General features: G+C 36.8%; 1 long non-coding RNA gene across 1 annotated transcript; it reads left to right on the forward strand.

Moving 5' to 3' along the window:
- Positions 1-3834: 3834 nt before the first annotated feature.
- On the forward strand, positions 3835-12607 carry LOC121403050. The gene is made up of 2 exons (XR_005967010.1): positions 3835-3880; positions 10586-12607. It is a non-coding gene; the product is annotated as an uncharacterized LOC121403050 (long non-coding RNA).
- Positions 12608-13806: the final 1199 nt, after the last annotated feature.

Here is a 13806-nt window from a genome sequence, read left to right on the forward strand (position 1 = left end):
TCTATCATAATATTGACTTTGCATGCTACTTATAATTTTGCCATAAAGTATTTGCCCAATGCTTTTACATTACCCATCTGACTCCCTATGTGCGCCAATGAGGGGGCTGCCATATTTGTGCAGCAGGAGTCCGTTAGTATTAGAAACTTTAACTGACAGGCTTAGAAGGTACAGTCAGGTTGGCAAAACCGTCAGGTTTAGGAACTTCAACTAACAATTGCTTACAAAAATAAACCTCTCCGTAAAAAACAACCAGTATGACCTATAGGCACCTTTTAATATACTTTCATATTTTAAAAAGTAGTTTTTTAGTGTCAGTATCACCTTAACAAAGAGAGAATTTCTTTATGTACAACGTCAGACTTTAAAAGATGATTTTAAATGGTGGAGGAAGCATTGGCACATAAAACAGAATGAAATGAGAAGCTCCATACAGCAATTCAGTACAAAATGTAATAATCTGCATGTACAGTACATAAAACATCTGAGTAGATTATAATGAGAAGGAATAAAATAGAGGAACCATTTAAGGCATTTCCATTAGAAGGAGTTAATTTGCCCTTTGTTTTCCCTTGCCATTGCTCTCTGTTTAGCATTATATTGTTTGCAGCAGGGAAAGAATAATCTACCCCTTAACAAAGCAGACACTCGGTAGGATTGTTTTGGCTGAAGGCCAGTTCCCACAGCTGGCCTGACTTAACTCTGTATTCAGTTGACTTGTACCTGAGCAATGTACGCTATATCCATACACAGTATACCTATACAGTATATATATATATATATATATATATATATATATATATATATATATATATATATATACAGTGGTGTGAAAAACTATTTGCCCCCTTCCTGATTTCTTACTCTTTTGCATGTTTGTCACACAAAATGTTTCTGATCATCAAACACATTTAACTATTAGTCAAAGATAACACAAGTAAACACAAAATGCAGTTTTTAAATGAGGGTTTTTATTATTTAGGGAGAAAAGAAATCCAAACCTGTGTGAAAAAGTAATTGCCCCCTGAACCTAATAACTGGTTGGGCCACCCTTAGCAGCAATAACTGCAATCAAGCGTTTGCGATAACTTGCAACGAGTCTTTTACAGCGCTCTGGAGGAATTTTTTTTTTTTTTTTAAATATGTTTTTATTGGTTTCAAAAGTAAAGAAGGGGTACAGAAAAAAGAGAGGGAAGAGAGGGGAGGGAAGGTCTAAGCCACAGTATCCATATCACACAGTACATTAATATGTTAATGCATTACATCATGTTAAGGTAGTACAACAAAGTTCTCCCGCAGGAAATGTCGCCAGAAACGTGCTACTAGAAATATATAACAATTCACCCCAACCTAAAGAGGAATTTTGGCCCACTCATCTTTGCAGAATTGTTGTAATTCAGCTTTATTTGAGGGTTTTCTAGCATGAACCGCCTATTTAAGGTCATGCCACAACATCTCAATAGGATTCAGGTCAGGACTTTGACTAGGCCACTCCAAAGTCTTCATTTTGTTTTTCTTCAGCCATTCAGAGGTGGATTTGCTGGTGTGTTTTGGGTCATTGTCCTGCTGCAGCACCCAAGATCGCTTCAGCTTGAGTTGACGAACAGATGGCCGGACATTCTCCTTCAGGATTTTTTGGTAGACAGTAGAATTCATGGTTCCATCTATCACAGCAAGTCTTCCAGGTCCTGAAGCAGCAAAACAACCCCAGACCATCACACTACCACCACCATATTTTACTGTTGGTATGATGTTCTTTTTCTGAAATGCTGTGTTACTTTGATGCCAGATGTAACGGGACGCGCACCTTCCAAAAAGTTCAACTTTTATCTCGTCGGTCCACAAGGTATTTCCCTTGGCAATCATTGAGATGTTTTTTAGCAAAATTGAGACGAGCCTTAATGTTCTTTTTGCTTAAAAGTGGAAATCTGCCATGCAGGCCGTTTTTGCCCAGTCTCTTTCTTATGGTGGAGTCGTGAACACTGACCTTAATTGAGGCAAGTGAGGCCTGCAGTTCTTTAGATGTTGTCCTGGGGTCTTTTGTGGCCTCTCGGATGAGTTGTCTCTGCGCTCTTGGGGTAATTTTGGTCGGCCGGCCACTCCTGGGAAGGTTCACCACGGTTCCATTTTTTGCCATTTGTGGATAATGGCTCTCACTGTGGTTCGCTGGAGTCCCAAAGCTTTAGAAATGGCTTTATAACCTTTGAAATTGAACTCAGGTGTGATAAACCACAGTTAAGTTATTTTTTAACAAGGGGGGCAATCACTTTTTCACACAGGCCCATGTAGATTTGGAGTTTTTTTTCTCCCTTAATAACGTAAACCTTCATTTAAAAACTGCATTTTGTGTTCAATTATGTTATCTTTGACTAATAGTTAACGGTTTTTGATGAGCAGAAACATTTAAGTGTGACAAACATGCAAAAGAATAAGAAATCAGGAAGGGGGCAAATAGTTTTTCACACCACTGTATATATATATATATATATACATATATACATATATATATATATATATATATATATATATATATATATATATATATATATATATATATATATATATATATATATATATATATATTTATTTTTCACTCTCAGACCGGCACTCTCGATAACTGCGGTAAATGTGCCTGGGTGCAGAGACAGCAAATTAAACGAAATATATCCAGAAGAATCCGCACTCACAGGTCTTACTAATTAAAATTTAAGTTTTATTTTTAAAACACGGTATGACGTTTTGGCCGACCCACGGCCTTTCTCAAAGTGTCACATAAACAATGAACAATGCCTTAAATCTGTGTATTTGGCTAGAAACAGCAGCATCATCAGTGACATATAGTCATCATCATAATGGAGCGACCACCCATTCAGCCTATCATTGTGAATACAATAAATCCCCAAAAATTAAAAACATCAGTCAATAATAACTTAAAATAATTCATCCCTTAGTTACATTAGTTTAAAAACAAGACAAAATAGCAAACTCAGATGTATCTATATTATAACTTTTCTAAACATTGTTACTAGTTAGTCTGGTGTTTATTCATTTTCCTCATTTGTAGTTTTATTTTTTATTTTTTCCTTTTTATTTCTCCTTATCTTTATTTGATCTAAACCATACACTGTGGAGACAGGGGCCCACACCCTAACAATTAATACTTGTATGTGGCTTACACATTTTGTCTGTTTTGGGTAACTTTCTAGTTAGGATATTATATATATTAATTGATATGGATATATATATATATATATATATATATATATATAACATGCAGGCAGAGCACACCATTAGCCAAAAATAGAACCTGGGTGCAGCACTCCAAGGAAGTTTTGAGGCAAAGGTTTCAGCAAATAAAATGTAGGTTTATTGGTTCCACATTTTGTTTGCTGAAACCTTTGGAGTGCTGTCAACTCACTTTGGTATATATATATATATATATATATATATATATATATATATATATATATATATATAAAACATTTTTTGGAACTAGGGCATAGACTGCCCATGTGTCGATATATCGCTATTGATCATATTCCTCCTTTACATAGGGGAGGAGATCGATCTCAAATGCTGTTGCAGAGAGAGGTCTTTTGGATAAAAAAATTAAATACCCTGGTTTCTATGGGGTTAAATGAATCCTGTCCCTTACTTGCTTTTTAAACCCAAGATGAATTTTACATGTATTTATTCTCAGCTCAGTTTGACACTTTTGTGATCTGTGTCATTCAAATAATTACAAGTCTCTGCTACTTTGTACATATGTTTTTATCCTATTTCTGATGTCATGTATTCATGCTAATAGGGGTTTTTATTATTCTCCTCTCCCGGTGCAGGGCTGTCTCCTTGATCACATGAGTGTACCCCATTCTATTGGGTGAGTATAGTGTCTTTTACCTATAAATATCTTTTTCGCTATATGTGAACTTGGTCTTGATAAAGGTCTTAAACGGAGACCGAAACGTTGGCCTGTACTTTTAAAATGAATTAATAAATAAAATAAGTTTTTAAGTTTTAAAGGCTCCCAGTGTGCACCAAACCACTGCATGCGTATATATAGTTAATAAAGTACCCCCTTTTGTAAAATATAAGGATATTATAAGTTACCGAGGAGTTTCATGACCATATAAAAACACAAGGCCATATATATATATATATATATATATATATATATATATATATATATATATATATATATATATATATATATATATATATACATATATATATATATATATATATATATAAAGATATGTTTGCGTTAGAGATTTGACTCAAGCTAAGGGAGACACAGAAAGTGTTAACAACACTGCTGCATCCGTTACTGAGTAACCCCAATGTAATTTCCTGTTTGAGTGTTTTAAATGTTTTACTTATACCTGTGATATGTGACCACTTGTTAAGCTTGAAAAAGGGCACAATGCATGCCTGAAATGTTGCTGATGGAAACATTGTTACAAACAGGTGACTCATGTTGCAACTTTTGTAATTTTTAATACACAATTTTTTTAACTTTTTGAGTAATTGAGTGCTGCCTTTTTTTGTTTGGACTTGTATATTTATATGGGAAGGATACGAAACTTCCTATTTAAGGTCGTGCACCAATAACACATAATCAAGCTGTAATCAAGTGTTTGCTGCTGTATACCTGTTTATATATATATATATATATATATATATATATATATATATATATATATATATATATATATACACACACACACACACACACACACACACACACACACACACACACACACATTTAGGAAAGATAATCAGTGATTGCAATCAGAAGAAAGGAGCATTTAGTAAGTAGTTGCTGAAATCCAAACAATATTGGCCCCAATATTACCCAAATGTTACGTTGGTGTAATGAGCACAAAACTTGCAAAAGTCAGTCCTCATATTTCTAACCATTATTTCTAACCATTTTTAACCATTGTTAAAAAAAGTTGATACCAGTCTGGAGTTAATGGACAAAGCAACTCAAAGAAGCTAAAGAGAATGCATGGTATGAGGTGCAAGATAACTCTTATGCCTCCTTTTCAGCATAGGCAGTTTGAACAAGATAATAACACACACTCAAGGTTCAGTTTCAAGGTTAAGTCCACACAGACATTTAAAAATACAAAAATACTGCAGCGCTAACAGCTTCATCAAACAAGTATCCTATAAACAGAATTGGGTGCCAGGACAAAGATGTTCCCCTTGTGTGAAGCATGAATCATGCTTATATGGATGGAATATCTTGGATTTCTGGCTTGCATCCTTCTGCCACGGCTGCTGTTTTTCTCCCCCATGCCCAACACATGAACATCTCCCAGGGACTGTGCTTCCTGTTGAGAGCTTCCTCCTTCACTGCCAACTGCAGCAAACCAGGGAGTGTCAGGAGTTGTCTCGCCAGCAGCCTGAGCCCAATCCAAGCATATCCTCTGAAACTCTCTCTGCAAAGGGCAGTCATATAAAGCAGAAGCACCTTGTTACAGCCCTTGTCAAAATAATACAAGAATCAAAGAAACGGATTGCATACTCAGTTTACAAAAATAAAAAATTATTTATTACATCAAAAAAAAGGGGGTTACAAAAATAATTGGTGAGCCCAACACGTTTCGACCATGGTGGTCTTCCTCAGGGGCACAAATAGTAAATAATAATTTTCTTTTTGATTATTTATTATTTGTGCCCCGGAGTTGGACCACTATGGCCAAAATGATTTGGGCTCACGAATTATTTTTGTAATTTGTATAAGCCGCTTTTTTATGTATTAAATATTTTTTTGTTTTTGCAAACTGAGTGTGTAATCCGTTTCTTGGATTCTTGTATGCCAGCCTTGGAGCCTCCTATGGATTAGCACCTCATAATTAACTTTTAAGGGTGTGCGCCTTCTTACTTGACATTTTCACTTGTCAACATAATAGACATCTACTATTTGCTATATTTGTATTAAGGGGAAAAACAAAATAAAATAGAAATATTAAACATAATAGAAAATAATACACTGGTTGACTGTCATTTTATATACCAGTATATTTAAAGCAAGTCAATTTTTATTTCCCATTAGATGCTCCATACAGCTCATGAAAAAAAACTTGATGGCCAACCGATATATCGGTTGGCCATCAAGTGAAATGTTCCTCCTCCAGTTCGGTTACGGGCAAGTATATATACCTCAGAAAGTACTATCAACATGAAGAACATGGCAAATTGCTGGTTTTCCTCCAGATATTTCATCAAGGGGTCCCATACATGGACCAATAAGCTTCTGACTCTGTCCAAAATGACCAAATTATACCTTGCTTCTGTAGATTTTATTGGTCTCCACTGATTGTTCTCTAACACTATGATTTATATTTGCACCTTCGGACTAGACTTATACAGCTGTAGCCAATAAATATTCTAAGGGGTAAGTGGGTAAAATGTATCCAAATGAAGCATTTTCTTGTAAGAACATCCTAAACTACTTCCCCAGTACATTTCGATAACCCTGGTTTAACATCTTAAGTACTAAAAACACATATTAAGTGTAAAGAATTTGTATACATATTTCATTTCTCATGTATAACACTTTATGCTACAGTACCTTGTCCAATGGAAACAGAGAATTTGACAACTTTACAGTAATCACAATTAAGCACACATACCTGTGATTTAGTTCCAAGTACAGCATTCCAGCTCTTTTAGGAGAGCTGGGACTGTATCCAGGAAAGGAAATGCCTAATCTTTGACATATTCAGTGGTGCTGGAAAAAGCTGCTTAAAGTAGGTCCAAAGTTGATTACATATTTCTGCAATGCACAGGCATGACTATCTTAGACTATTTCAGTTGCCATCTTTTTGAAGATTGTTCAGTGTGGTTGTGTTTACAGTTGTATCACTTTTGCCAAAACAAGACTCCTTACAGTAGTTTAAAGGGGCAGTATAACTGCTTGATCAACAAGACTTCAATAAATAGGGCTTGTGCTGAACATACTTTTTTGCAGGAAATTGAAGCTACTCCATGTTTGGTCCTTGTGCGTTAGAATTAGATTTTCAGTGCACACATAATCCCCCTGCATAATGGACTTGTGTTTATCTGTGTACTGGGAGTCATGCAGCAAGGCAGAAAGAGCTGAAGGCAGTATGCCATTTGCAAAAAAAGTCCGGTTGCTAGCCTTCCCCTCGCCCCGATTGTGGCTGCAAGGAAACCTGGCAAGTACAGAGTTAATTGCATGGGTTTATTAAATCTTCCATCATAATTTTTATGCTGCAGCTAAAGTTTAAACTGAAAGCTCTACACTTTATGAAGCCTCCTGCTGGCCCATATATCAGTAGCTTAATATGGTTATTACATATAGGGATTTCTGGAAAAGGATTAAACCAACACTCTTCCATTCAGCCAGAATAAATGGAAAGACGTCTGCAGCTGCAAAATTCCTGGAAAGAGATCTGAAGTTCCCTGTTCTGCTCTTTGACCTTCCGCTTCATTTTGATTGTAAGCTCTAATAAGCACAGTACTGAGGTGCTGAGGTTACTTTAGCTATGCTTTTGCAGAAATTATATTCATGGCTGAATGTAATGGTTTAGGCTAAGGCCACACTAGGCGATAGCGCCGCGATTTGACTCGCGGCGACTTTTCGCCGCGACTTTTAAGCCGCAATCGCTGGGGAAACTTTTGCGCTGGCGTCTATGGGGAATCGCGAAAAATCGCCAGCGTAAAAACACACGCGGCGATCTTTTCTCTACTGTCGCTCGAAATTGCCTCGCTAGGCGATTTCGAGCGACAATAGAAAAAAGATCGCTGCGTGTGTTTTTACGCTGGCGATTTTTCGCGATTCCCCATAGACGCCAGCGCAAAAGTTTCCCCAGCGATTGCGGCTTAAAAGTCGCGGCGAAAAGTCGCCGCGAGTCAAATCGCGGCGCTATCGCCTAGTGTGGCCTTAGCCTTAAAGTAGAAAAAGCAAAGCATTTCTGTAGAAAATTGGTTCCTGCAATGCCAGTATTTCTCTAGTGTAAAACTAGTCTTCCATGGGGGTCCATTTATTTGGAGGGGAAAAAAAACTAGAATATTTAGAGAATTATTATACTCCAAAACTGCTAAAAATCCGAATCTGAAAATACTCCATCTCAAACCTGTTGAGGTCATGTAGAAGTCAATGGAAGAAAACTCGACTTTATCGGGTTATCAGACGAAAACCCCAACTTTATCAGATTATACAGCGCAAGAAACAACTTCAGGGACTTCTACCATTGACTTCTACATGATCTTGATAGGTTTAAGATAGAGAATTCTTGTATTCACATTTTTAGTAGCTTTGGGGTATAGTAAAATATGATTAATAAAATTCAAGTTTTTTAAAAAAACTCATGGTTTAATAAATGGGCCCCTGTTTGTTGAAAAACTTTAGGTTATCAACGTGTGCTAGTCTGATTTCAGTGCTTGCTGGTTGTCGAATACATCTGACTGTTATGCATAGTCTTATTTTGTATTGCACCATCTTTTACTCCCTAATGGCGCACTTAGCTTACAGCACCCACGCAACCCTCCCTCCTGCTGGAGAGTTGCAGAAGCAGCATCAGCCTGCCCTATATTCAACAGATTATTCTGCCTATCCTGCCTGAAGCAGCTGTACAAAACCCTCCTTCTCCCCTTTGTTGGCAGGAAAGTGGGGCCCCCCCGAGTCCCAGAAAAGAGCATCATGCCAGATCGTATGGCCGGCAGCCGGCTGTTAATTCACATGCTAAATACAGGGGAACAAAAGGACAGATAATAGTTCGAAGAAGAGTCAATGAATGCCACTATAAATAGGCTGCTGAGAAAGGGTGATGTCACTCATTTACATAAGTTGGCATTTAAATCAAATTCTTTTCTGTGCAGAGCAGAAATGGATACAGAGCAGCAGGTCATACATTATTGGCAAAAGGAAATTTTGTGCATTGTAACTTGGAGTGTCCTATTAACCTTGTCTTCCTCTGTGAATGAGTACAGTCTAGCACACTGATTAATTGGCTATAATTACACAACTTAAAGGTGTAATATTATTTTTGGGGGGAACCACAAGTAATATGCTGTGTCAAATTATAAGGAGCCCCAGATATAGTCATAAAAAAAGACAGCTTTATGAGCAAATGCTATGCACCAAGCAGTTATGCATTACCAGCCAAAAAAACATTACAAAAAAACATTGGTATGATTTTATTCTTTTTGGCTTCCACATGGGTTCCTTTGTCAACTCTCTTTAGGCACCACTAGCTGAGCCAGCCACACATTTTAGAACCTTCTAGTCTAATAAGAAATAAACTATCAAAACCGAAGTCTATGAATTTCCATTTGAATGCACAACCAACGTGACTTCACTATTTCAATTTTACTTGCTATGTTTCTAGATCTTTTTAAGTAATATTGAGTCAATCCTTCCCTTACTGAGCTCTTTTTTGCTTGGGTAGAATCACAATGTGCTGATCTTCCTATTGTGCTGCTTAGTTGCCATAGGGCGGTTTTGGCTGTTTTAGAAGTGACCAAGGAATGTCATGACCCTTTAAAGGCATAAGGATGGAAGCTAAATGATTTTATTCAGGACATGGGATTCTGAGGTGATGTCTAACATCAGATTTTGCAATATATATTGTTTTCTATACTGCACAAGTTTGAGTGAATCATGACAAATTACATCGCTAAGCACTGATTACAACTGATAACTTGTCACTTGTCACTTGACAACTGAAATCTCAATTTTAAGTACCCTGATTTTAAGTTTTCTCGCATTTTACATTTTTTATTTGTGGTCCCACCAATTTATAATACATTTCAATGGCTGCATTTCCCTGATTTTAAGTAATGTTTCCTGGATTTTACATCAAAATTTTGTCCTGATGTTCCCAAAAACTGCTTTTTTCCCTCTATGAATAATATTATTTGTGAAATAAAGAGGTTTAAAATACTAATCAGATAGATATTTTGCCTTGGTTCTACCTGTAAATGGTCAATTCCAATTAGTCTGCCCCTTATACAGTCCTGCACCAATCACCTATTGCTTTAGATTGTGTATGTGACTGACAGAGAGTCTTGCACACGCCCCCATAGTTTAACATTAATGCTGCACAGTAAACGTTATTACCACACTAAACATTGTATCGCAATGTAAACTAGACTCCTGTTACTTTAACACATTTCCCTAATTTTATATTTTCCCAGATGTTACATAGTTTTTTCTTGGTCCCCTGAAAACGCAAAATAGGGGTTCTACTGTATACAGGAAATTATAGCTTGTGTATATAAATGTATAATTATTTAATATACCCCTACTGTAACTTATAAAGACATTACAAGTCACAGAGGAATTACATGACTATTGAAAAGCACAAGCTGTATTATATATATATTATTTATTATAGCCTACAGAATTGTAGTTTTAAACAGCTTCAGGTCTTTGGGCTGAATATCCCTGATGCGTGAAAAAAAGAAAATCTAACAATTATTTCACAAACCAATTTTATATATATATATATATATATATATATATATATATATATATATATATATATATATATATATATATATATATATATATATATTTTATTTATTTATTTTTTTTATTTTTTTTTAGGAAAAAACATTTTCTGACCAAGGGGGCTCCTCTAAGGCTGATGGCCCAAGAAAAATATCCTCTCTGCCTAAACTAAAAGCAGCCCTGCTTGATTTCAACATCATTATTCCTTATGTCCGTGACAAGCAGGCTGCTGTTACAGTAACTCGTGTGGAAGAGCTTCATCCTTGCCAACTTGTCATTGCTCACAAAGCACATAAATAATTTTTCCTGAAAGCGTGTATAAGCACAGGTAGTGGAAGGAGGGGAGAGGGTGGTGGAATTACAGGAACAGGATCTAAAGTTCCCAGAAAGAATATCTCTCTCTCTTAAACTTTCTCCAGGGGAAGTCTCCTGTAAACTGAAAATGCCCAGAGGCAACTAAAAAATAAAAAAAGGAGCGAAGCAACTGCCAGATTGTAACTGGCACAAATGAAGACTCACACAGCTAATCTGCCCATATATTACATAACACACTGTTATTCATGCAATGTGAAATGACAGCTGAAATTAAAGAGATAATGGACATAAAACTAATGGCACCACTTTAATATAACATCCCCAGATATTATAAACAAAGTCTATAAATTATTGATAAGGCTGGCCTTGCAGGCATTCCAGTTATTCAGTTAGTTTTTTGTTTTTCCAGCATCATCTTAAACAAGCTGACAGGTTTATAAGACCTCTAACAACATTATTCTCTAGCTGTCTTCTAGTTTTCCTTTGCCTTTGTCCATTTGATATATTAAAATATTAAATTATGGCATGCTACCATGCTTGCAATCTTTGGAACCCTTTGCTGGCTTCTATAAAGATGTTTCAAATGTTGTTTGTGAATAATGCCATGGTCTCTTTCTCTTTACTACACATTTCATTTATGCCTCTTGTGCCTCATATGCTAGTTACAGAATCCCCTGGATTCCTGCACACCCACTCTCTCTGTTAATAGGTGCTGGGCATATTTGGTCGGAGAGGACCACAAGTCCGGTGCTGCCCAAAGCAGAGGACCTCAGTCTGCCCCCTTTCCATTGGTGAGTACGGTCTGTACTGCACTTGCGCTGATTGCAGAAGAGACAGATACCGCCCTTCACCCTCATCTCAACCACTTGTGGCGAAATCCAAGGTCTGGGATTATTCTTTTGCTAGATTTTATTTACCATATAGGTCGTCCCTCTAAAGCTGCCACCCTTGGGTACCTGTATGGCAAATACAACCCTGGGTATCCAGAGGAGTTAAATTAGGTGCTTAGCACAGCTGTATGATGTTGGCAGGTGGAATGCTTGCTGGAGTGGGGAGGTAGTGTTCACTCTAGAGGAGTACCTATAGTTATGTTTCACAGAGGTTTGACTTTGTATTGTCCAGTTTATAAATAAATTGTGTGGCAATAAAGAGATAGGATTTCATATCTTGATCCACTGGGGTGTCCAGGTAATACTAAGCAGAGATGGCCAATGCATTGATTCTCTACCCCGATGAAACAATTTACATATAAGGGCTAATTTTACAAAAGTGGTGCTGTATGCAAAGTGCAAGAAATTGTAACAGATTGCCACATTTCCTGCCCTCAATCCATGATTTTCCCCTGCAGTCTCTTCTATTTGCTTCTGTTGGTACCAGGCACAAGTGCCACATCCCTTAGTGCAAATATCTGCTCTTCTAGAATCATCTAATGCAGAAGTAAATGCAAACTGCACCTGGTTAGGCATAAGTACAAAGTGCATGGCATACAGGGAAGAGGGTGCAATAGTCCCTAACCATTGTCTTTGATAAATAAGCCCTATACAATTCACTTCAATTAGCTGCCTTTCTAAAAAAGTTTCACCTCGGGTGGGTGACAAAATGCCCAGGATCACTAAAACCATGAATTCAGGCAACTGTTGCTTGGAAACACTGTCCACTGGCCAATGAAAACAATAGAAAGAGATTCCAGACCTTTTGCCAATGGACTGAGCACCAAATGCCTGCAAAACGTGCCCAAGGCCATTTCCCTACAAGAACTGATTGTAAACATTGTACAATAAAAACCAGCATTCTTTTTTTAAATTTTTGGTGTAACTGATTATTTGATTGTTTTACCTTGAAGAAATAAGGTCACCACCAAGAAAAATATATTTGTACATAAAGAGGCACATTTATCAATATTCCAATTTTCAAATTCATGTGAGTTTTTTTAAAGGAGAAGGAAAGCTATGGAGGCATTTTATTGCCAATATATTAGCTGCAATAGTGCAAGCTAGAATGCTATATTTATTCTGTAGAATGTTTTACCATACCTGAGTAAAAAGCTCTAGAAACTCTCTGTTTGTTTAGAATAGGAGCTGCAGTATTAATGTGATTTGACATCACTTCCTGCCTGAGTCTCTCCCTGCTCTGGGCTCAGATTACAGTAGAGAAGGGAGGGGGGTGGGGAAGAGGCGCAAACTGAGCATGCTCTTGCCCAGGGCAATGAGGTTTAAGCTGAAGGCAGGAAGTCTGATACAGAAGCCCATGTGTACACAATAGAAGGAAAGAAATGCAGTGTTTCTTTTGACAGGGGACTCAGAGCAGCACTACTTTGTGGGTTTACTGGTATATTTAGATGGACCTTTCTGATAAGGCTTACTTAGTTTTAACCTTTCCTTCTCCTTTAACATGAATTCGATTTTACTCAAAATTCGAATGTTTGCTTATTTATTATAAAAATGTAATATCTTAAACTCGGACCAATTTGATCAAACTCAATTGGAGTTTTTTCTCTGAAAAAAAAACTTGACAGGGTTTTAGGTGGCGAATAGTCAAATTTGAATCCTTAAAGGGCCACAGTATGATAAATCTCGAAAATCGAATTAGAGTTTTTAAAAAGCCTTGAATCGAGTTTGGATAGTGCCCTTGTCATATTTGACAGTTTTGAGCATAAAAAAAAAATTTGAATTCGAATTTTCAATTTGAACCTTAATAAATCTGCCCCAAAATGTAAGTCAATGAATGGTGGTTAAACTCACCTATAAACAATTTGGTTCGAAAAACGTAAATGGAAGGTAAAAAATTCAGATTTGTAAGAGAAGTATTTATGAAATGGTGAATGCTAGCTCACCCATAGGTTAGATACACTTCCTTAAAATCCTATAGGAATGAATAGAATGTGGGCGATTTTTTCTGTGGTGAGCTCTAATTTCACACCTTTTATGAATCTGGCCCTGAGTCTTGCAAACAAATCTTTTATTTCCCTTTAATGCAAACGAAGCATACTTAGCAGACATGAC

Source organism: Xenopus laevis, chromosome 4L (genome assembly GCF_017654675.1).
Source record: "Xenopus laevis strain J_2021 chromosome 4L, Xenopus_laevis_v10.1, whole genome shotgun sequence".
Classification (NCBI taxonomy): Eukaryota; Metazoa; Chordata; class Amphibia; order Anura; family Pipidae; genus Xenopus; species Xenopus laevis.